Here is a 25434-nt window from a genome sequence, read left to right on the forward strand (position 1 = left end):
CTGTCAAAACTCTTCTTAACTCTCATCATACAAAACATCTTTCATTTAGCCACTTCACTTCCTATAAAATCACCCCATTAACTGCCCCTTATATCACTCTTGTTCACTATAGTAACCTTAATCCTGCTAATCTTCTCCCCTCCTCTACTGATGAAAGCCCCCCACAACTACTAAATACTGACAAATCACCTGCTGCCCCACATGATGATTTACAGAAAACTTCAGAGAACACTGACTTTTCATGGCTCACCAATGGTCCTTACCTGAAAGATGAAAATTGTTAATATTGTGCTGAGTATGAGGTATCAACTTTTGAAATAATTGAAGCAGCACCTCTGCCTTTGGCTATTTCAGCCCATGAAGTCAAATTATATGCAATCTTTAGGGCTGTATCATAAGCAAGGGCTTAGGATAACATTTTCACTACATGTTCACTAAGAATAGACATGCCTTTGGAGTGGCTCAGGATTTTGGAATGTTATATAAACAACGTGGCTTTTTTACTTCCAGCAGAGATAAAACTGAAAACGGCCCTTAACTTCAGTAATTATTGGATGCTATATTCTTACCTGCTGCTTTGGCTAGTATTAAGGTCCAGGGGCATTCTAAGCTTGACTCTCTGAAAGGTACAGGAAATCACCTCACTGACTTTTCCACAAAAAATCCTGGTCTCATAGGGTCCAAAAGTCAAATCTCTGTTATGGTCCAAAGGAACTCACCTCCAAAGGGTAGCCTGGAGAGACTGACTAGAGACAATCAGCACCAAAAAAGGAAAAACAATATTGGCAATCAAATGGTGGCAGGTATGATAAAAAGAGAAACTTGTGTTTTGGGCCAAATAAAAGCTCAATCCTGCCAGAAATTCTGTAATTCTAGTTCTTTCTTCCCTTTTTTTTTTTTTTAAAGATTTTTATTTATTTATTTGACAGAGATCACAAGTAGGCAGAGAGGCAGGCAGAGAGAGAGAGGAGAAAGCAGGCTCCCCACTGAGTAGAGAGCCCCATGCGGGGCTCAATCCCAGGACCCTTGGATCATGACCCAAGCCGAAGGCAGAGGCTTTAAACCACTGAGCACCCAGGTGCCCCTCTTTCTTCCCTTTTTAAATTAACATACAATAAACAAGTATTATGTTCATTTCAGGTTTGTAACACAATGATTCAACACTATTATACATTCTTCAATATTCATCAAGATAAGTATACCTCTTATTAGTCTTTATTTATTTCCCATCACTTCATCCACCTCTCCTCTGGCAACCACCAGTTTATTCTCTGTATTTAGGAATCTGGGGGGTTTTTTGCCTCTTTTTTCTGTTTGTTCATTTGTTTTTATTTCTTAAATTCCATGTAAGAGTAAAATCACATGTGTGTCTTTTTCTGCCTGACTTATTTCACTGAGTATTATACCCTCTAGGTATATCCATGTTACTGTAAATGGAAAGATCTCTTCTTTATGGCTGAGTAATATTCCTCTGTGTGTGTGTGTGTGTGTGTGTGTGTACACCATACCTTCATCCATTCATCTATCACTGGACATGCTTATTTCTATATCTTGGCTATTGTAACTAATGCTGCAATAAACACAGGGTGTATATGTCTTTTCAAAATATATATGCTTTCATTTTCTTTAGGTAAATAGCAGCAGTACGATTACTAAATCATGATAATTCTATTTTTAATATTTCGAGGGGTACCTGGGTGTCTCAGTCATTAAGTGACCTTTGGCTCAGGTCATGATCCCAGGGTCCTAGGATGGAGTCCCGGACCAGGCTTCCTGCTCAGCGGACAGCCTGCTTCTCCCTCTCCCACTCCCCCTGCTTGTGTTCCCTCTCTTGCTGTGTCTCTCATTATCAAATAAATATTTTTAAAAAAATTTTTTAAGGAAACTCCATACTGTTTTTCACAATGGTTACACCAATCTGCATACCCACCAACAGTGCACAAGGGTTCCTTTTCCTCCACAACTTCATCAACACTTGTTATTTCCTGTCTTTTTTACTTCATCCATCTGACAGATGTAAGGTGATATCCCAGGGAGGGTTTGATCTGCATTTCCTTGATGGTTAGTGATGTTGAGCATCTTTTTTTTTTTTTAAGATTTTATTTATTTATTTGACAGAAAGAAATCACAAGTAGATGGAGAGGCAGGCAGAGAGAGAGAGAGGGAAGCCGGCTCCCTGCCGAGCAGAGAGCCCGATGTGGGACTCGATCCCAGGACCCTGAGATCATGACCTGAGCCGAAGGCAGTGGCTTAACCCACTGAGCCACCCAGGCGCCCCTGATGTTGAGCATCTTTTCCTATGTCTTTCAGCCATCTGTATGTCTTCTTTGGAGGAATGTCTATTCAGGTCCTCTGCCCATTCTTCATTGGATTTTCTTTTCTTTTTTTTTTTGGTGTTCAATTGTCTAACCTCTGTATGTATTTCAGATATTAACTCCTTATTGGATATGCCATTTGCAAATACCTTCTCCCATTCAATAGGTTGCCTTTTGTTTTGTTGATGGTTTCCATCACTGTGCTAAAGTTTTTTATTTTGATATATTCCCAATAGTTTATTTTTGGTTTTGTTTCCCTTGCCTCAGGAGACATATCTAGAAAAATTTTTTATGGCCAATGTCAAAGAAATTACAAAGAAATTTCTTCTAGGAATTTTATAATTTCAGGTCTCACATTTAGGTCTTTAATCCATTTTGAGTTTATTTTTAAAGTTCCCATTAGTGACGACTGTACATGCTCTAAACCAGTGGTCTATGGATAAAATGATAAGGTTTCTGAGTCAATACCAATGGGGAAATATTAGCAAAGCCACAAAAAAAGGCCTACTCTGACTACCCCACTTGCCCAAAACACAATCCAGGGAAACCTAGCCTCACTGCTCCTGGGTACTTTAAATTGCCAAATGGTTTGCATTCAAGGTTTGGAAAATAGACTTTATTCAGCTACGTCCATTTCATTGGTACAAATATGTTTTGGCAATGATTCATATGTCTTCCCACTGGGTAAGTAACTTTCCTCTTCAGTAGCTAAACTGAACCTTTAACTTTTAAAGATAAGCAACTTTCCTTTTCAGTAGCTAAAATCCAACTGGGAAAAAAAAAAAAATCATTCCTACCTGAGGAACCCCTCTTAAACCCTACAGTGATCAAAAAACTCATTGTAGTGGTCAAATACATGGTGAGTCTGTGATGTCTGGCTGGCTCTGTAGCATTTTCACTGTCAATTATCATCCTTCACATCCTTCCTTCACTTATCATCCTCAGTCTTCAGGACTAACTGAATAAAACAGCAGCAAAATCAAAACTCAATTGGCAAAATTTGTGGAAAACTTTCAAATACCCTGGCCAAAAGAACTGCCTTAGTCCTTCTTAATCTCAGATCCACCCCTTTGGAATCCACAAGTTCTCACCTTTGAGATAATTATTGAGTGCCCTATGCAAATGTAGCTTCAACATTTTTTGACCCACACCTAATAAAAGGAGATATACTTCAGTACTGCAAAGTTCTAATTACATCCCTTGAAAACAGTAATGCACTAACAGAACAATCTTTTCACAGCATGTTCCCAGGAGATGAAGACCCCAAGCACAACATCCTGTAATCTCGGGATGTCCTTTATTAGAAAGGACAACTTCAAAAAGACTCCTCAACCACACTAGAAAGGTAATTATTGACTAATTCTTATGCCTGCAAATTCCATGTAGTTGACTCCTGGATCCATGGGTTTCATCTAAAGAAACCCTCAAACACGGACTAAACATGCACACCAAATGGTGACCTAAAATTAAGGATTTCCAGGAACTGAAGCAAACAACAGCTAAAGCAGAGTTTTCCCAAGATGATGAGGGTAGACCTGTACATTCTCTCCTTTCTGCTTTTTCTCGCCTTATTTTCTTCTTCTCTATGCTGGAGAGACAATGACCTTGTCTGCATTTTGTAGAAGCCATCTTTGGCCAAAAGGTTTGAGCAGTGGAAACTTAGCCACCCACCTCCAAATACCCATAAGCCCTAACTGACCACCCACCCACCTCCAAATACCCATAAGCCCTAACTGACCAAATGGCTACTTACAACCAGTCAGTTACCAAAAAAGGGAAACTTCCATGTCCCCATACCTCCTCACCTTCCACCTTTAAAAACCTACTACCGTGGCAGACAATCTCTCCTTCGCTATCTTGCCTCCTGCTTCCTTGGATGTATTAAATAAAATTAAATAAATTTCTATCACCTTTGTTCTGCCTCAGGTGAATCCTTTCATTGCCCACACTGCTGGCTTCCACCCCATCCGACTGGGAGAGACACCACATTTCCCTTTCCCTGGCAAAAGGGGAAGAATTTCTCACTGTTGGATCTGCCATCAGAAACCCGGATCGGTCCATGACAACTGTGAACTTCTAGTCTTCCCTGAAGCCAACTTTGCCTCCATCTCCAATGCAACCACTAACTATACCCTCATCCTTCAGGGTGTTTCTTTCATTTTTTTTTTCCCCAAGCAAAGTTTTTAAAAAATTTAAATCCAATTAATTAACATAAAATATATTATTGGTTTCATAGGTAGAGGTCAGTGATTCATCAGTCTTAGAATAATACTCAGTGTTCATAAAATCACTCTTTTACCCCATCCCCCCCATGAGACTCTTAATCACAGGAAACAAACTGAGGGTTGCTAGAGGGGAGGGAGGTGAAGATATTTCTTTCTGAGTCAAATTTCTACAACAGTTTCTACAGATCTTCTCTACCCTCTGTCCCATCATAACTCTCAATGCAACTCATTACACCCATTCCACTCGTACAGTTCCCCATTCTCACTACTACCTCACAGCTGCTTGCTGTAGCAAAATAACCCCTGTCTGTACGGCCTTCAAGAACAGAGTCCACAGAACAAGAGAGTTTCTCCCTAATTATTCCCTAAAAACCAGTGACCCTGGGCTCAAAAGGGCCAACTGAATAATCCCAACTAATACCATTATTAATAATCAAACCACAGTAGGAGTATGCGGTTTTATCTTTGTGGTGAATCATTGGGCCTCTTACTGGGCCTATGAATGTGTAGAACACCAGGGGCAGCCTGTGCATACTTGGATTTCTAACTGCCCCCAAGGACATCCACAAGAAATCTGAAGCCTCATAAAGGTTTTCCCAACTAAAACTTCATTGCCATATTAAAAAGGTAACTCCCAGGAGGTATATGTGACTCTGGATTTGCCTCCATCAGAAGGGTGATTTTGTGGACTTCCATGACAATGGACAAAATGAACAAAGGACTAGAAATCTCCCTCTGGAACTGGGAAAACTTGCCAAGCCCTGCTGTAAGACAACAGGAGCCCAACAACAAACACTCGGTCAATTGCTAAAGCACAGGCATTCCTTATTTAACTGTGCTTCACTTTATAGCACTTCACAGATACTTCAATTTTTTTTTTCCACACACTGAAGGTTTGTGGCAACCCAGAGTTAAGTCTATTAGTGCCATTTTTACGAAAGCATTTGCTCACTTTGTGTGTCACCTTTTAGTTATTCTCATGCTATTTCAAACTTATTATTATATTTGTTACAGTGATCTGTGATCAGTGATTATAACTTGCTGAAAGCTCAGATGGTTAGCATTTTTTAGTAATAAAGTCTTTTTAAATTAAGGTATGTATTTTTTAAGACATAATGCTATCATACACTTAATAGACTACAGTATAGTATAAACATAACTTTTATATGCACTGGGAAACCAAAACATGACTTGCCTTATTGCAATATTTACTTTACTGTAATATTTGCTTTATTACAGTGTTGGAATTGAACCCACAATATCTTTGAGTTATGCATATAGCCTTTGATTACCTACTTGCTGAAAAAGGAAGCATTTATGCAACAGCAAACAAAACCTGTTGCACATGGATAAATCCTCCAAAGTGGAAACCCGATCACATAAAATTAGCTACGATAAATTCCACCTGAAGATCTAGGGTGCTCTGCTCTATAGCCAGTCACTTTCGGGTCTGGGCTCCTGGTTCAGGACTTTTATATATACTGATGTCATTATTCTGCTCCTCATATCATTCTCTATAATCATTTTTAAGCTTTGTATCTGTTGTCTGTCAAAGCCTTGTAGAAAGGACATACCCACCTGGGTGATGCAGCCTCACCACTTCAAGAGATCTCCAATGCTTATAACCTTGATAAGATACAGACTTTGAATCAGAAATACCTGAGAGGGGGGGAGGAGTCAAGATGGCGGAGAAGTAGCAAGCTGAGACTGCTTCAGCTAGCCGGAGATCAGCTAGATAGCTTATCTAAAGATTGCAAACACCTGAAAATCCATCGGCAGATCGAAGAGAAGAAGAACAGCAATTCTGGAAACAGAAAAACAACCACTTTCTGAAAGGTAGGACCGGCGGAGAAGTGAATCCAAAGCGACGGGAAGATAGACCCCGGGGGGAGGGGCCGGCTCCCGGCAAGCGGCGGAGCAACCGCGCACAAAATCAGGACTTTTAAAAGTCTGTTCCGCTGAGGGACATCGCTCCAGAGGCTAAACCGGGGCGAAGCCCACGTGGGGTCAGCGTGGCCTCAGGTCCCGCAGGGTCACAGAAGGATCGGGGGTGTCTGAGTGACGCAGAGCTTGCGGGTATTGGAACGGGAAAGCCGGCTACAGAGACAGAGCCGACAGTAAGCTCACAGCTCGGTGTTACCTTGAACCGGTCGCAGGCTCGGTGAGCTCGGAGCGCGGCCGGAGATCAGGCAGACGGGAGTTACTGGGCGCTGTTCTCTGAGGGCGCACTGAGGAGTGGGGCCCTGGGCTCTCGGCTCCTCCGGGCCGGAGACCAGGAGGCCGCCATTTGTATTCCCGTCCTCTGGAACTCTACGGAAAGCGCTCAGGGAACAAAAGCTCCTGAAAGCAAACCCAAGCGGATTACTCACCCCGGCCCCGGGTAAGGGCGATGTAATTCCGCCTGGGGCAAAGACACTTGAGAATCACTACAACAGGCCCCTCCCCCAGAAGAACAACAAGAAATCCAGCCGAGACCAAGTTCACCTACCAAGGAGTGCGGTTTCAATACCAAGGAGAGCAGCAGAATTCCAGAGGAGGAGAAAGCCAAGCACGGAACTCATGGCTTTTTTCCTGTGATTTTTTTTTAGTCTTGCAGTTAATTTAATTTTTTCTTTTTCATTTTTTTTTTTTCTCGCCTTCGGGTAAAATTTTTTTTTTAACTGTTACCTTTTTCTTTTTTAACGATTTTTACTAGTTTATCTAATATATATATATTTTTTTACATTTTTCTTAGGTGTTTTCTTTTTTTAAAAATTCTTTTCTTTTCTTTTTATTTTTTTTCTTTTCTTTTTGTTTTTTTTTTTCTTTCTTTCTTCTTTCTTCCTTTTTGAACCTCTTTTTATCCCCTTTCTCCCCACTCACGATTTTGGATCTCTTCTAATTTGGTTAAAGCATATTTTCCTGGGGTTGTTGCCACCCTTTAGTATTTTACTTGCCCCTTCATTTACTCTTATCTGGACAAAATGACAAGACGTAAAAATTCAACACAAAAAAAAGAACAAGAGGCAGTACCGAAGGCTAGGGACCTAATCAATACAGACATCGGTAATATGTCAGATCTAGAGTTCAGAATGACAATTCTCAAGGTTCTAGCCGGGCTCGAAAAAGGCATGGAAGATATTAGAGAAACCCTCTCGAGAGATATAAAAGCCCTTTCTGGAGAAATAAAAGAACTAAAATCTAACCAAGGTGAAATCAAAAAAGCTATTAATGAGGTGCAATCAAAAATGGAGGCTCTCACTGCTAGGATAAATGAGGCAGAAGAAAGAATTAGTGATATAGAAGACCAAATGACAGAGAATAAAGAAGCTGAGCAAAAGAGGGACAAACAGCTACTGGACCACGAGGGGAGAATTCGAGAGATAAGTGACACCATAAGACGAAACAACATTAGAATAATTGGGATTCCAGAAGAAGAAGAAAGTGAGAGGGGAGCAGAAGGTATACTGGAGAGAATTATTGGGGAGAATTTCCCCAATATGGCAAAGGGAACGAGCATCAAAATTCAGGAGGTTCAGAGAATGCCCCTCAAAATCAATAAGAATAGGCCCACACCCCGTCACCTAATAGTAAAATTTACAAGTCTCAATGACAAAGAGAAAATCCTGAAAGCAGCCCGGGAAAAAGAAGTTTGTAACATACAATGGTAAAAATATTAGATTGGCAGCTGACTTATCCACAGAGACCTGGCAGGCCAGAAAGAGCTGGCATGATATTTTCAGAGCACTAAATGAGAAAAACATGCAGCCAAGAATACTATATCCAGCTAGGCTATCATTGAAAATAGAAGGAGAGATTAAAAGCTTCCAGGACAAACAACAACTGAAAGAATTTGCAAATACCAAACCAGCTCTACAGGAAATATTGAAAGGGGTCCTCTAAGCAAAGAGAGAGCCTACAAGTGGTAGATCAGAAAGGAACAGAGACCATATACAGTAACAGTCACCTTACAGGCAATACAATGGCACTAAATTCATATCTCTCAATAGTTACCCTGAATGTGAATGGGCTAAATGCCCCTGTCAAAAGACACAGGGTATCAGAATGGATAAAAAAACAAAACCCATCTATATGTTGCCTCCAAGAAACACATTTTTAAGCCCGAAGACACCTCCAGATTTAAAGTGAGGGGGTGGAAAAGAATTTACCATGCTAATGGACATCAGAAGAAAGCAGGAGTGGCAATCCTTATATCAGATCAATTAGATTTTAAGCCAAAGGCTATAATAAGAGATGAGGAAGGACACTATATCATACTCAAAGGGTCTGTCCAACAAGAAGATTTAACAATTTTAAATATCTATGCCCCCAATGTGGGAGCAGCCAACTATATAAACCAATTAATAACAAAATCAAAGAAACACATCAACCATAATACAATAATAGTAGGGGACTTTAACACTCCCCTCACTGAAATGGACAGGTCATCCAAGCAAAAGATCAGCAAGGAAATAAAGACCTTAAACGACACACTGGACCAGATGGACATCACAGATATATTCAGAATATTTCATCCCAAAGCAACAGAATACACATTCTTCTCTAGTGCACATGGAACATTCTCAAGAATAGATCACATCCTCGGTCCTAAATCAGGACTCAACCGGTATCAAAAGATTGGGATCATTCCCTGCATATTTTCAGACCACAATGCTCTAAAGCTAGAACTCAACCACAAAAGGAAGTTTGGAAAGAACCCAAATACATGGAGACTAAACAGTATCCTTCTAAAGAATGAATGGGTCAACCGGGAAATTAAAGAAGAATTGAAAAAAATCATGGAAACAAATGATAATGAAAATACAACGGTTCAAAATCTGTGGGACACAACAAAGGCAGTCCTGAGAGGAAAATATATAGCGGTACAAGCCTTTCTCAAGAAACAAGAAAGGTCTCAGGTACACAACCTAACCCTACACCTAAAGGAGCTAGAGAAAGAACAAGAAAGAAACCCTAAGCCCAGCAGGAGAAGAGAAATCATAAAGATCAGAGCAGAAATCAATGAAATAGAAACCAAAAAAACAATAGAACAAATCAACGAAAGTAGGAGCTGGTTCTTTGAAAGAATTAATAAAATTGATAAACCCCTGGCCCGACTTATCAAAAAGAAAAGAGAAAGGACCCAAATAAATAAAATCATGAATGAAAGAGGAGAGATCACAACTAACACCAAAGAAATACAAACTATTATAAGAACATACTATGAGCAACTCTACGGCAATAAATTCGACAATCTGGAAGAAATGGATGCATTCCTAGAAACATATAAACTACCACAACTGAACCAGGAAGAAATAGAAAGCCTGAACAGACCCATAACCAGTAAGGAGATTGAAACAGTCATTAAAAATCTCCAAACAAACAAAAGCCCAGGGCCAGACGGCTTCCCGGGGGAATTCTACCAAACATTTAAAGAAGAACTAATTCCTATTCTCATGAAACTGTTCCAAAAAATAGAAATGGAAGGAAAACTTCCAAACTCATTTTATGAAGCCAGCATCACCTTGATCCCAAAACCAGACAAGGATCCCACCAAAAAAGAGAGCTATAGACCGATATCCTTGATGAACACAGATGTGAAAATACTCAACAAAATACTAGCCAATAGGATTCAACAGTACATTAAAAAGATTATTCACCACGACCAAGTGGGATTTATTCCAGGGCTGCAAGGTTGGTTCAACATCCGCAAATCAGTCAATGTGATACAACACATCAATAAAAGAAAGAACAAGAACCATATGATACTCTCAATAGATGCTGAAAAAGCATTTGACAAAGTACAACATCCCTTCCTGATCAAAACTCTTCAAAGTGTAGGGATAGAGGGCACATACCTCAATATCATCAAAGCCATCTATGAAAAACCCACCGCAAATATCATTCTCAATGGAGAAAAACTGAAAGCTTTTCCGCTAAGGTCAGGAACACGGCAGGGATGTCCATTATCACCACTGCTATTCAACATCGTACTAGAGGTCCTAGCCTCAGCAATCAGACAACAAAAGGAAATTAAAGGCATCCAAATCGGCAAAGAAGAAGTCAAATTATCACTCTTCGCAGATGATATGATACTATATGTGGAAAACCCAAAAGACTCCACTCCAAAACTGCTAGAACTTATACAGGAATTCAGTAAAGTGTCAGGATATAAAATCAATGCACAGAAATCAGTTGCATTTCTCTACACCAACAGCCAGACAGAAGAAAGAGAAATTAAGGTGTCCATCCCATTTACAATTGCATCCAAAACCATAAGATACCTAGGAATAAACCTAACCAAAGAGACACAGAATCTATACTCAGAAAACTATAAAGTACTCATGAAAGAAATTGAGGAAGACACAAAGAAATGGAAAAATGTTCCATGCTCCTGGATTGGAAGAATAAATATTGTGAAAATGTCTATGCTACCTAAAGCAATCTACACATTTAATGCAATTCCTATCAAAGTACCATCCATCTTTTTCAAAGAAATGGAACAAATAATTCTAAAATTTATATGGAAACAGAAAAGACCTCGAATAGCCAAAGGGATATTGAAAAAGAAAGCCAACGTTGGTGGCATCACAATTCCGGACTTCAAGCTCTATTACAAAGCTGTCATCATCAAGACAGCATGGTACTGGCACAAAAACAGACACATAGATCAATGGAACAGAATAGAGAGCCCAGAAATAGACCCTCAACTCTATGGTCAACTAATCTTCGACAAAGCAGGAAAGAATGTCCAATGGAAAAAAGACAGCCTTTTCAATAAATGGTGCTGGGAAAATTGGACAGCCACATGCAGAAAAATGAAATTGGACCATTTCCTTACACCACACACAAAAATAGACTCAAAATGGATGAAGGACCTCGATGTACGAAAGGAATCCATCAAAATCCTTGAGGAGAACACGGGCAGCAACCTCTTCGACCTCTGCCGCAGCAACATCTTCCTAGGAACAACGCAAAAGGCAAGGGAAGCAAGGGAAAAAATGAACTACTGGGATTTCATCAAGATCAAAAGCTTTTGCACAGCAAAGGAAACAGTTAACAAAATCAAAAGACAACTGACAGAATGGGAGAAGATATTTGCAAATGATATATCAGATAAAGGACTAGTGTCCAGAATCTATAAAGAACTTAGCAAACTCAACACCCAAAGAACAAATAATCCAATCAAGAAATGGGCAGAGGACATGAACAGACATTTCTGCAAAGAAGACATCCAGATGGCGAACAGACACATGAAAAAGTGCTCCATATCACTCGGCATCAGGGAAATACAAATCAAAACCACAATGAGATATCACCTCACACCAGTCAGAATGGCTAAAATCAACAAGTCAGGAAATGACAGATGCTGGCGAGGATGCGGAGAAAGGGGAACCCTCCTACACTGTTGGTGGGAATGCAAGCTGGTGCAGCCACTCTGGAAAACAGCATGGAGGTTCCTCAAAATGTTGAAAATAGAACTGCCCTATGACCCAGCAATTGCACTATTGGGTATTTACCCTAAAGATACAAATGTAGTGATCCAAAGGGACACATGCACCCGAATGTTTATAGCAGCAATGTCCACAATAGCCAAACTATGGAAAGAACCTAGATGTCCATCAACAGATGAATGGATCAAGAAGATGTGGTATATATACACAATGGAATACTATGCAGCCATCAAAAGAAATGAAATCTTGCCATTTGCAACGACGTGGATGGAACTAGAGCGTATCATGCTTAGCGAAATAAGTCAAGCAGAGAAAGACAACTATCACATGATCTCCCTGATATGAGGAAGTGGTGATGCAACATGGAGGCTTAAGTGGGTAGAAGAAGAATAAATGAAACAAGATGGGATTGGGAGGGAGACAAACCATAAGTGACTCTTAATCTCACAAAACAAACTGAGGGTTGCCGGGGGGAGGGGGTTTGGGAGAAGGGGTGGGATTATGGACATTGGGGAGGGTATGTGATCTGGTGAGTGCTGTGAAGTGTGTAAACCTGGTGATTCACAGACCTGTACCCCTGAGGATAAAAATATATGTTTATAAAGTTACAAAGAAAATGGAAAAAAAAAAAAGAAAGAAATACCTGAGAGTTCTCCCTCCCACTATTCCTTGTTACTCAAGATGGCTTCAGTGCTCTTCAATCTGTGCACCTCCCTATGCTGTGGGACAGCATAGGGAGTACAGGAAAGGTCCTTACTAGCACCAAAAGACAAAAACAATTCTAACAAGGAACAGACGGCTCAACTTTTGATCAGTGATATTAACAAAGATTTGAAAAGGTGTTAAAGAAATCTAACTCAAAATTGGAATTTTGAAACCATGAAGAGATGACTCACAACATATCACTTGTCCCAGCTTACACAGTCCAGCAGTAAGAAGGAAGGTTTGCTCTCCTCCCAGCAACAACAAGCTGCCCTCACCTACAGCCAATGAGAAGCTGCCACCGTTTCAAATTCTCATTTTCTTCCATTAAATTTCTGTTCAAAAGAGACCCTCCCAAACTTCCTCCCTTCCTCTAAAAAGGACATGTCTACTTTGCTCTCAGGACTTTTACGGTTCACCACAGTTTGCTTGTCCCGAATTACGGTTCCTCTGCTGTTCCTAAATAAACCTGATTTTGCTGCCTGAATCACCTACCTTTTACCTTTAAAAGGTTGACATAACCCAATAAAAAACAGATATTTCAAAACTGACAAAGAAACTGCTAATATGCATATGAAAATATATTCAACATCATTGGCCAATAGAGAAACAAATTAAAACCACAATGAGGGACACCTGGATGGCTCAGTCATTGGGCACTGGGATATGCCTTCATGAACCCTAGGTCCTAAGATTGGCCCTGCTCAGCAGGAAGCCTGCTTCTCTCTCTCCCAATCCCCCTGCTTGAGTTCCCTGTCTCTCTTCCTGTCAAATAAATAAAATTTCTTTTAAAATAAAATAAAACAAAAATAAAACCACAATGAAATACTACTTTCACAACCACTACGATGGCTATTTTAAAAAGACACAATAAATGGTGTTCTGGAAAAATTAAAACCCTATACACTGCTGGTGGGAATATAATATGGTACAGCCCCATTCGAAAAGTCTGGCAGTTTCTTTAAAAAGTTAAACATGAACTTATGATACAATATTGCAATTCCACTCATAAGTATCTATCCAAGAAAAATGAGAACATATTTGCAAAGACTTGCACATGAATGTCCACAGCAACATTATTCCTAATAGCCAAAAAGTAGAAGTAACTCAAGTGTCCACCAATTCCACAAACAGATGAACAGATAAACAAAATGCGGTATATCCATACAATGGGATACTATTTTGCAATAAATAAGAAGTACTGATACATGCTACAAAATGGATAAATCTCAAAAACATCATGCTAAGTGAAAGAATCCATTTATATGGGTGCCCAAAGGCTAATCTATAGAGACAGAACACAAATCAATGGTTGCCTGATTGCCTAGCTGAAAGCCACAGCTAGGATCAACTACAAACTTGCATGTGCTAACTTGTTAGGGTGGTATAAATGTTCTAAAAATGAATTGTAGTAATCACTGCACAATTCCAAAAAAAAAAATTTACTAAAAATTACTTAATTCTTTAGAAAACAGAGTATACAGAGTCAAAAAGGTGATTTCCATATGAACTTGGCTTCCCTGTAACTAGAGAAAGGTACCAGGAAGATTATAGATGTTCCTGTATCAGAGACCTTAAGAGGGAAATGATTTCTGCATACCTAGCAGAACTTAAGAAGAGCCAAAGAGAATGGATCAGTTAACACTGCAAGGTCTCTTCCAAACAGAGTAATAAAAAAGAAAAAAATGGTATCTAGTAGAAAATAAAATGCTCAAGATTTGTAGCTCATCTAACTTTTCTTGTAAATTAAGTTTTTTCTCTACTACAGTTTTGTTGAAGCACTGTTAACTCAAAGTACCTCTCCCATAGGTGTTCTTTCATATTAAAGTAAGTCATTCAAGATCCATAAACAAGAACAAAAACTATACATACCCCACCTTAAATTTTATAAATGCATTTGGTACTGATTTCCAGCCTGCTTTGAGGCTCCACTACTACCAATTTGGAACTGCCACACCATGCGAGGTTTTTCTACCCATGTGGCCTAGGTAATCAATCCAACTTTCTACTGGCCAGGCTGGCCTCCTTGAAGCTGGTTTTCATAAATACAAAATCTGTGTAATTGTTACTGGAACTACTTGCTGAAATATGGAACTGGTTTAAAATACTATTTATTTTTAAATGTACATGCACAGTTTCACATACATGCAGCAACACATCTTCCACACCCAGTTAATGCTTTTCATTAGAGTACAAAAAATTCCAAAATACTTTGCCTTTCTTTTCTGGAACCTTAATAAATGTTTTTCAAGAAATCAAGAGAAATACAACTGAATAATGAAAAAGATTAATTAAAATGTAATATATACTAAAGTAAAATTAGTCCAATTCTAAATAAGCAGGACCTAACTAACTCTGGGGAAAGAGATCTTTAATACAACGAGGAAAAGCAAACTCTGTTTTGATGCATATAAATGCTTCTTGCCCTGTGAATCTGGCACAGTCCATTATATTGAAACGTTTGATGTAAGTTTAATGGATAGTCACAATGAACATGTTTTCTATCTAAGCTTATGTAATAAATGATCCCAACACATGGTATGAATTCAATCATTTGTAACAACCTTTCCTCCCCTCTTTAGGGAAATAATGAGAAAAGGTTCTGAGCTGCACATCACTGAAGTTGAGTGACATCCATAAATAGCTGAAGTTGGGTGGCCCAACAGTGCCCTCCTCATGTGATAAATGGTAAGTCAATCACATCAGTTAGCATGCACTAAATGGGCAAGTTATTAGGAAACCGGCAGCCAGGGATTCTTAAAACAGTTTCAGATTAGGAGAAAAGCACTGGCACATACAAGTCTTTGCTGGAAAAGTCCTCGGCCTCTTTCCTTAAAAATTCTGGTCCCAAATTTCTCATGTTTCAAAAAGTCCTGATCTTTTCCTCCTCCAGACTTCTAACCCATACAAGATGACCACAGAAGATTCACGGTTGTAAAAGCGCCCACGTAAATACAAAAAAGCAAGCCAAGAAACAACACCCCCCTCCCCCAAAAAATTCCTCAGGGATTTGGACGCGACTTGGCCTGGCGCTCAAAGAAAGACTGTTGCGGTAGCGGTCGCCTATCAGAACCTTCCTCCGCGTTTGCGATGAAGGGCCTGAAGGGCCGGAAGGGGTAAGAGCCTCACTCCCTCCCAGCGCCCTGGGGGTACGGACGGAGAGCAAGCGGCCAGCTGTAGAGGGTGATGGGTTAGAAGAGGCGAATTTTCACAGCTCCACGGATCCGGGGTGAAGAAATTCACCTTCGCACCTCTCCTTTTAAGCAGACATAGCTGCCAGCGTTCAATGAACAAAAAGAACCGAAACGCCCACTCCGAGGTCGCACCGCTCTGGGGGCTCCCGTCCGCGTGACCCCTGCGCCGGCTCCACCTCCGGGCCTGGCCCGCCCTCCGTCCCCGCCCCTCGCCCGCCGCCCCGCCCCTCCGCGGACTGGCGCCACCTCAAAACTCTACCCACCGCCCCTCTTCACCCCTAGCACACGGCGGGGGCTCGGCTCAGCCACCTAGACGCGCCAGGCACGGCGAACGTTCTCGCGAGTCTTCCCTCCCCGCGCTCCCCTCCCCACCCCCATCCCCAGGCTGACTTGTCGGCCAGACCCCCGAGAGGAGCAGCCGCCTGCGCTCTCGTTCTGCGGCCTCTCTCTTACCGGGTGGTCTGCGCCAGAGCTGCTTCAGCAGTTTGGGCAGTGGCAGAAAGGACGCCTCCGCCCGGGTTCTGTGGCTTGCAAATTTGGCTTTGCCCCGGACTGGTTTTTTGTTTTGTTTGACTTTTTTGGAATTTTCCCGCGGTCCCTCGGCAGTGGAGCGGCGCTCGCGCGCTCTAGACCCGCAGTGCACTCTGGGGCCTGGCGAACGGTGCCGCGCCTCGCCGCGGCCTCGCGGGAAAATTGCGATGAATCTCGCGCTCTAGGGGGAGGGAGGGGCGTCTGGCTCCGGCCCGGCCGGCCGGAAGTCGGCCCGGCTTGGCGCGCTCCAGGGATCCTGGGGAAGCTGCAGCTACCTTAGCTTTCAGAGTAGTGGCAATGGCTAGATGGCGGGAGAGACCCGGGGAGGAGAAGCCTGGGGTTTTTCAATCAGGTTGTTGCCCAAGTGTTGCAGGATTCAGTCCAAAATGCAGAGGACGTAAAATGGAGATGAGTGTTTTAAAAGAAACACTAAACAAGGCCTAGCATTGGTTTTGTAGTGTGGTCATACACAAAAAGGGAATCTTGGGGGTTAGTAATCCTTTTCCCTCCCAATCAACTCCATGCAGTGTGAATGGGTTTCAGATAAATTCAAAGAAACCACCAAAAGAAAAGAATATTCTGTAAAGTTCCATTCCTTTTAATAGCATTAGCTTATCTTGGTGAGTTTTTTAAATTTAGTGCATGGTGGGACGCCTGGGTGGCTCAGTTGGTTAAGCAGCTGCCTTCGGCTCAGGTCATGATTTCAGCGTCCTGGGATCGAGTCCCACATCGGGCTCCTTGCTCCACGGGGAGCCTGCTTCTCCCTCTGACTCTGCCTTCCACTCTGTCTGCCTGTGCTCGCTTTCGCTCACGCTCTATCTCTGACAAATAAATAAATAAGATCTTTAAAAAAAAAAATAAAAAAAAATAAATTTAGTGCATGGAGGTTTTTCATAGATGTTTCAAAGAAAGAATCTGTGGAACGTAACCAAGCTTTTTAAAACGTTTTTTTGAAAGATATCAGTGCCTCGCATTTTTTTTATTTTAAGAATTTAATCATTTGACAGAAGGACAGCAAGAGAGAGCAAGCCGGGGAAGTAGGAAAGGAAGAAGCAGGCATCCCGCCAAGCGCGGAGGCGTCTGATACGGGGCTCCATCCCAGGAACTTGGGATCATGACTTGAGCGGAAGGCAGAAGCTTAAGGACTGAGCCACCCAGGCACCCCAAGTGCCTCAATCTTAAAACTACAATTTAATGGGTGCTTTCAAAAAAACTTATTACAAGGCAGTGCATGCATGTCATAAAAATATTCAAACACTTCCAGCTTTCGGTGATGAAGGAATACCCACTTTCTATAAGAAGAGATTGAATACAGGGATTAGGTTACATCAAGTTTACACAGGTCCTAAGTGACAAACTTAGCCCGTAGGTGAGTGGTAGCAACGATATTTTTTTTTTTTCAAAAAGGGAGATACAAAAATAACCCAATCCAGAATTTGAGGCAAAAATAGGGAGGATCTGCAGCTGGATTAAGGAATCAGGTGTTAAATATATTCTTGCCAATTAAAGAGGTGTGTGCTATATTGATGGGTACATAGCTCATTGTGCATAAATCTCAAGCAGAACCTGTGTAGAGAGATACACACTTGAGTGACACTCATCATGGCACCTTGGCCATAAAGAGAAAGTCATTGTGTTTGTGGTGACAATTGTGAGTAAGTTAATATTTAAGACTTGGCCTCTATCAGCAAAGAAAAGAAGCCATTTATTTCCTAGAGAAAATGCTATTGTGGTACTCAGGTCCTTTTACATATTTGCTGAAAAATTATTTCCAGTATTTGTAGTATTAATAATTGAGGTCTCAGAACACCTGGGTGGCTCAGTTGGTTAATAAGCATCTGCTTTCAGCTCAGGTCATGATCCAGGAGCCCAGGGACTGAGCCCTGCATAGGGCTCCCTGCTTAGTGGGGGCTTTTCTTCTCCCTCCTACTCTGCTCCTCTCCCACTCATGCTCACTCTCTGTTTCAAATAAATAAAATCTTTAATAATAATAATTGAAGTCTTGCCATATTGCAGTTATATGTCTTTTTGATTTAGTGGTTAATAAAGATTTGCTAGGCTAATTCAACTTTACTATAGATAAAAGGATGTCATGTTTAGGCCTAGTTTAGACCCAAATTAGTAGCATTTATAGTATAAACATATAAAAATAAATTTATGGAGGCTTACAGATACTTTTTTTTTTTTTTTGGCATCCATATGTATGCAACTATCCTAATACTTTAAGCAGTAATGACATGAACATTTTGTAAAATGCCTGAAAATTTTCCTGAGAAATACCTAGATACAAATCCTAGTTTTGGGGCACCCGGGTGGCCCAGTCAGTTAAGTGTCAGCCTTCAGCTCAGGTCATTATCTCTCTGGGTTCTGGGATGGAGCCCTGCATCAGGCTCCTTGCTCAGCAGGGAGTCTGCTTCTCCCTCCCCCTCTGCCCCTCTTGCCCATGTGTGCTCTTTCTCTCTCTCAAGTAAATAAAATCTTAAAAAAAAAAAAATTCCAGTTTTAATCAGCTTATAAAACTGAGTGTGTGTACCTCTAGAAACAGTTTTGGTTATGGTACAGAGTCTAATTATATTTAAATAATGTAGCAAAAGTGAAAAGTAGTCTGTGTAGGTGAAAATTATTTCATTCTTATAAATAATTAGAATTTATTCTAATGGAATCTATCCATTAAAATCATTATATTCTAGAGGGAAAAACATCACAGGTGAGTGCCACAGAGTACCTGATATCAAATCTTGTTTTAAAATTCAACAAACAAATATAATCAACTGTCTCAGAGTCTAACCATTGTAGTAAGACTCATATTTCCAGAATTAGTCCAGACACCCAAGTAGTTTTCAGTTTTCATATGGTATCTCAACACTGGATTGTCCACAGTTCTGATACTCGCCTGTGCTGTCTCAACTGTGAAGATTTAGTGAGTATTTCTTAAGTTCAAGCACTGGGCTGATGCCTTGAACTGATTATTTAATTATTACAGTGATCTTACGTGGTTGGTAATATCCCAATTTCACAGCTATTGAAACTGATGCACAGAACAGCCTTTACTAATAGTAAAGGAGTACCTTCAAATCCAGATAGATTGACTCTGGTGCTTTGCTTCTTACCACTTGCTATGCTCTCCCTCATTCCCCAGGCTTGGTACTAGACCACTTCCTAAGTTCTTGATGGGGCAGAAGTTGGGGAGGAGGTGATATGACTTTAGAGGCTTATGTATGGTAATCACCACATTGCTTTCCTCTTAAAACATTCTGTTTGAAGTAATGTGCATGGAATTAGAGAAGGAAACAAAAAGAATGTGCACAAAATGCTTTAAGAAATGGTGCAAGTAATAGTGAAGGTCTTCGATCTGCCACCCTAATGGGGTAAAAGGACCTGACATCAGGACCCAGAGGGAGGCTGGCGGTGGAGATTAATGGAGGAAAAAAAAATGTACAATAACTGTGACACATAAATTTCCCTCTCCTCACATGCTCACTCTCTAGGGGCTACTGAAAGAATATACTTTAGAAGGACATATTTGTACTAATTGCCTCACTCCTTGCCACAGCTATTTGAACTAGGAATGGTAACATGACCCTCACTGAATCAATGAAGCTATTGCTGGGAATCTGGAATGGCAAAATAGAGATTGTACCACAGGAGCCAAACCCCCATGCCAACAAAACTTACTGGGGGAAGAAAAATATATAAGTAGTAAAGAAATTTGGTTCACAGAGAAAAGCAAAAAAGAACTTGAAAAGCCATGTTATTCCATGAGAAATAGAGATATCTTCCATTCCCAACTTTTAAAAGCCCAACTTTAAGGCAAACTGACTATATTTTTCTGTTCTTGGCTGTCTGTGAGATTCCCCTACATCCTCATAACAATTACCCCTTTATATATCATTCAATGAGTTTCTCTCTTTTTATTTTAGAGAGAGAGCATGCATGCACACAAGTGTAGGGGGAGGGGCAGAAAGAGAATCCCAAGCAGACTCTCTGCTGAGCAAAGAGACTGATGCCGGGCTCATTCTCACACCTCTGAGACCATGACCCAAGCCAAAATCAAGAGTTGAACACCTAACCAACTGAGCCACCAGGTGCCCCAAAGAGTTTTTCTCTCTTTCTGCAAAGTGTTAACTTTGCAGAAGTTAAGAAATAAAACGGTCAGTTATTTGACCAGCAAAAATTGGTTTTATTTGAGAATAGCAAGAGAATTGCAATTGCGGACATGCGAGCTTCTGCAAAACCAAAGGCAAGGTTGGAGAACAAAGGAGAGGACTACTGTCTCAAAGGGGAGGGATTTTGAGGGGCTGTTATAAACAAAAAATCCAAATTCGGAGTTCCAAATATACTTGCTTTTCATTGGTTGAGTTGGGACAGTCTCTCATTGGCTGCGCTGTTGTTGGGGTAGGAGAAAATCTTACTGCCTCTTGCTGAGGTAAGAATCTATAGGCTTCTAATCCCCTTGTTGGGGTGGTGGCCTGCAAGAGGACACATGTTAGGGTGAGAGCTCCCCCTTCTGGCCTCCTGACTCCATTTTAAATGAAGTTTACTTTATGCAATTTCACAAAAGCAGGCCCTGTCTATGGACCTGGAGGTGGCAGCTCTTTGTGTCTCTAGGTGTTAGCACTTTGGCTAACAGGGGAGATGAGAAATTAGCCAGTGTATTACCTACCAAGAACTTCTAAGCAGAAAGTATGAAGCATATAGGCTGTGTTGAAGACACAGATCCATCTGTGTATCTTGGAGCCAGGAGAAATCTTACAGGTCACCTGTGCAGTCCAAGAATTCCCTAGATTTTGAATTTCTTGTACCAGTAAAATGTCAATAATATTAGAGGACTAACAGAGTTAACAATTCATTATCTGGTCAGGTAAAGACTTTAGAAGGGGAAAAAAAAATTAACATCATGTCAATTTTTTAAAAAAACATTTTTAAGTTTAAGAATAGATGGGGTGGGTGGGGGGCTGAATCCAAAGACTAGTTCTATAAACGGAATAAATTTGCTTTACAGAAAACCCATTACATTGTCCTTACTGATCTCATTTTACCACCACTTTCTCCCCTTGTTAGTATGAGAACACTACTTTTACTTAGCATGGCTAATGTGCCCAATTAAAAAAATTACATTTCCCAGACTCCCCTGTTATTAGGCGGCCCTCTAACTTAACTGTAGCCAGAAAAACGTAAGTGAAAGCTCTTGGATGGGATTTTCAGAAAGGCTTCTTAAAAGGTAGCAAGACAAGAGGAAGGAACTCTTTAGCCCATTTCCCCTTTCAACTGCTTCCTACCTAATGTGGGGCAAAATGGCCGGAGTTCCAGTAGTCTTGAACCATAAGTTACCCCCAAGGATGACAGCCATGGAACAAGGATGGCAGAGCAAAAGAAATGGATTCTGGGTGTACAGTAATCATCGGAGTCACCTAGTTTGCCTAACACTGAGCTTGTTTTACAATAAAGAAAAATCTGGTTTTTTTCAACTAGCATTTTGGATCCCTGTTGCTAACAGCTGAACTCAGCTAAGGCACTATGGTAGGGTCTGGGATTAACGTGGTGAAAAAAAGAAGAAGAAAAAAACCATATTCTCTGCGCTTGTAAAATTTATTCTAGTGAAGGGATCTGTCTTTGGTTCATCAACAACTTTCCTTCCAGCAGCATAGATGAGTAGACATAGATCTGTTAAAATGAGATAAACTCAAGAGAATAGCAAGTTTCATTCTAATGAAGGTAGGGGAGGAGGCCTAAACCACACCAAGAGAGAGGAAGGCAAGGGACTCTCTTAGCCATTTCTAAAATTCTATCAACATTGTAGAATGGGAAAACAAATGTATCCTTGTACAATCTCTAACACAGAATTTCCAGAAAACAAAAATCTGTCATTGTGGGGCACCTGAGTGGCTCATCTGGTTAAGTGTGCCTTTGGCTCCGCCCATGATGGGGGGGGGGGTGTCCAGGGATTTGAGCTTCCTGCTCAGTGGGGAGTCTGCTTCTCTCTCTCCCTCTGCTGCTCCGCCTGCTTGTGCTCTCCCACTAATGTTCTCTCTCTTTAATAAATTAAATATTCTTTTTAAAAAAACTGTCCTTTTTTCACTCTGTTTCAAAAAATATACACATATTAAGGCAGTGTTTGTCTGATTTTCTTTAGTTCAGTAAAAATTGCATTCCTATTTAGAACATGCATTCCCACCAATCATGGTGTGTTGTAACTAATATAGCACATTTTATTGCCTGCAGAAAGTACTAAATTAAATTTTTAAATGAGCACATGGTTTAAAAATATTTTTCCTCATAAGTATTTCATAATGGTTCATTTAACATGAAATTAAAATTAAAGAACTACTAAGAATAAGCACTTAAAAATTCCAAATGAAAAGAAATTATGCACATTTATGATCTGATTAATTCTGGCAACTATGAAGTCAAAAATAAGTAAGTTTCATCCCATTCCTGGGTCTGTTTCAGATTGACCCTTTAATTGCCTAGTGTTTTCCAGTAAGAGCGCATCTTTCTGTTTATTCATGTACTAAATTAAGGTTTCAGAACATTCAAGTTGCACAACAAAACAATTGTTTGCAGTGGGGGGTGATAAGAAGATGTTAGTCAAAGGATATAAACTTCCAGTTGGAAGATGAGTAAATTCTGGGGATCTAATGTATAGCTTGGTGACAATGTTTGACAATACTGTATTATATACTTGAAAACTGCTAAGACAGTAAATCTGAAATGTTCTCACCAAAGAAAGAAAGAGAAACGGTAATTATGGGAGGTGGTGGAGGTGTTACTGAACCCTGTTGTGTAGTCATCTCACAATATGTATGTGTATCGCATTGTCACGTTCTACACTTTAAACTCATACAATGTTCTATGTCAATTATATCTCAATAAAGCTGGAAAAAACTGTTGCATGTTAAAGGAACAAACTTCAAGCATGACATCCACATGTATATATATTATGCTTTTATTACTCAAGATCTAAGATCTATACGGGCAAGTAAAATGAATTAGCATTTAATTAGCACCTACTATGTGTTAAGCATTTTGCTAAGCCCATTACCTTTATTGTCTCGATTTAGTTTCTCTGACATAATCTCATTACATGGAAGTATAATGAACATGTCACTCCCATGTTCCATGTAAAGTCAACAGAGATTTGATGTATCTGAAGAAATCATTTTATATATAGCAAGTATACATTTTATATATACTTGCTTATTATATATTTATATATATTTTATATATATATAGTATATATATAATTATATACATACTTGCTTATGACAGACTATCATTAATAGAAAACCACTTTCCTCTGCTTATGTTTGGGACTCAAGAAATTTTAGAAGCTTTCATACTTCTTGTCATCTGTATTTATTTCCTATTGTTTCTATAATGAAGTACCACAAACTTAGTGGCTTAAAACAATACAAATTCATTATCTTGTACTTCCGGAGGTCAAAAGTTCCAAATAATCTCGATGGATTAAAATCAAGGTGTCAGCAGGGTTATGTCCCTTCTTGGGGTTCTAGGGGAAAATCCATTTCCTTGTCTTTTCTGGCTTTTGGAGGCTGGCTGCATTCCTTGGCTCATGGCCCCATCCTCCAATTTCTCCCTGTCTGATTCTGACCCTCCTGCCTCCCTCTTATAAAGACCCTTGTGATTACATTGTGCCACCTAGATATTGCAGGATAATCTCCCTACCTCTAAATCCTTAACTTAATCACACCAGCAAAGTCCTTCTTGCCACATAAAGTAATATTCACAATTTCCAGGAACTGGGACATGAACATCTTTGGGGGAAGGAGCATTATTTAGCTTACCATACCCCATCTGTTTATTCAAATGAACTTTCATGACTTCATTTCAGATAATGATTCATTAAATGCCATTTGTATGTTATCTCCATAGTACCGAAGGCAGTTGGAAACCATATAACTATTAGAAAATCTTTTTCTTTCTGCAAGGACTCTGCTTCTTGTAATATTTGTGGCATATTCCACTAATATTTGAATGAATGGTGAATCTATTTCTCAAACCAGAATTGTCTCAAACCCCTGTTACCTGCTTAACTATCAAAGTTGGCACTGAACAATAATAACTTCACGGTCTATCCATTAGCACTAACTAACCCACTCAGACCAGGTAAAGATCTATTTCCCACCCACCCATGGGGCATTTCTGCAAATCACTAGATTCAGTGCTGGGCTAGTATCTGCAGTCTCACTGAGGCTTGTTTTCATGGCTTCCTCAAGCAGCTCACAGTTGCAGGCACAAATCTTTGTGTTGCTTCCTAGCTACTCCATATGCTCCCATCATAACTCCCAACAAGACCACACTCATCTGAAGAGCTGAAATCAAGTCCTCTTCTTGTAGAGCTCTCAAAGGCCTAGCAAAATACTGGACCAGAGAGAGTAAGCAAGTACCCCAAAGTCTGCATTTGGCCAACATAGTTAGTTAAGCTTGGAGGGTGCTTGGGAAAAAATTAATTGAAAAATATTTAGAAATCGGAAGATTTCACAGAAAATTGTATATCTCCAATTCCCTTTAAGAAATTGGGCAGTATAGACACACTAAGCCAGCATTTCTGCCTGGGAACTATTAGCTGGAGTTCAGGAGCAGAATGCCCTGTCCACAGGTAGAGCTTCTCCAGCCATATGGTCTCCACTGAGCCCTGACTAACCCATACAAGCACTTAAGTCTGAAACTCCCACACTGGGTACCCTTGTAGAAATCTTTAGTGATCTGCCTTCTGATAGTATCCCTTCATTTTCAAGCATGGGAACTGCTTGTTAAACCCCTGTTTGGCCCAGGAACTACTTGAGGGTATATCCACAAAAAATTTTTTAATGTATAAGCTGTCCTCTAAAACCTTGCGATTCAAAGTATAATCCACAGACCAGCAGCATCACTGTAAACCGGAAGCTTGTTAAAAACCTCTACTGAGGGGCGCCTGGGTGGCTTAGTTAGGTTAAGCCTCTGCCTTTGGCTGATGTTCTGATCCCAGGGGCCATGGGATCGAGCCCCGCTATGGGCTCCCTGTTCAGGAGGA

General features: G+C 40.4%; 1 protein-coding gene across 3 annotated transcripts in view; it reads right to left on the reverse strand.

Annotated features, from left to right (window-relative positions):
- The window catches only part of FANCC (FA complementation group C), a 286431-nt gene extending 269907 nt beyond the window's left edge, over window positions 1–16524 (reverse strand). For all 3 annotated transcript variants that reach the window (XM_045086109.1, XM_045086108.1, XM_004777392.3), the window contains exon 1: window positions 16323–16524. The gene's annotated coding sequence lies outside the window, so the exon portion shown is untranslated. The remainder of the gene's footprint in view (window positions 1–16322) is intronic.
- Between the last annotated feature and the right edge of the window lie 8910 nt (window positions 16525–25434).

The sequence above is a fragment of the Mustela putorius genome, unplaced genomic scaffold, assembly GCF_011764305.1.
Source record: "Mustela putorius furo isolate JIRA1106 unplaced genomic scaffold, ASM1176430v1.1 tig00000876_pilon_pilon_pilon, whole genome shotgun sequence".
In the NCBI taxonomy this organism is placed as follows: Eukaryota; Metazoa; Chordata; class Mammalia; order Carnivora; family Mustelidae; genus Mustela; species Mustela putorius.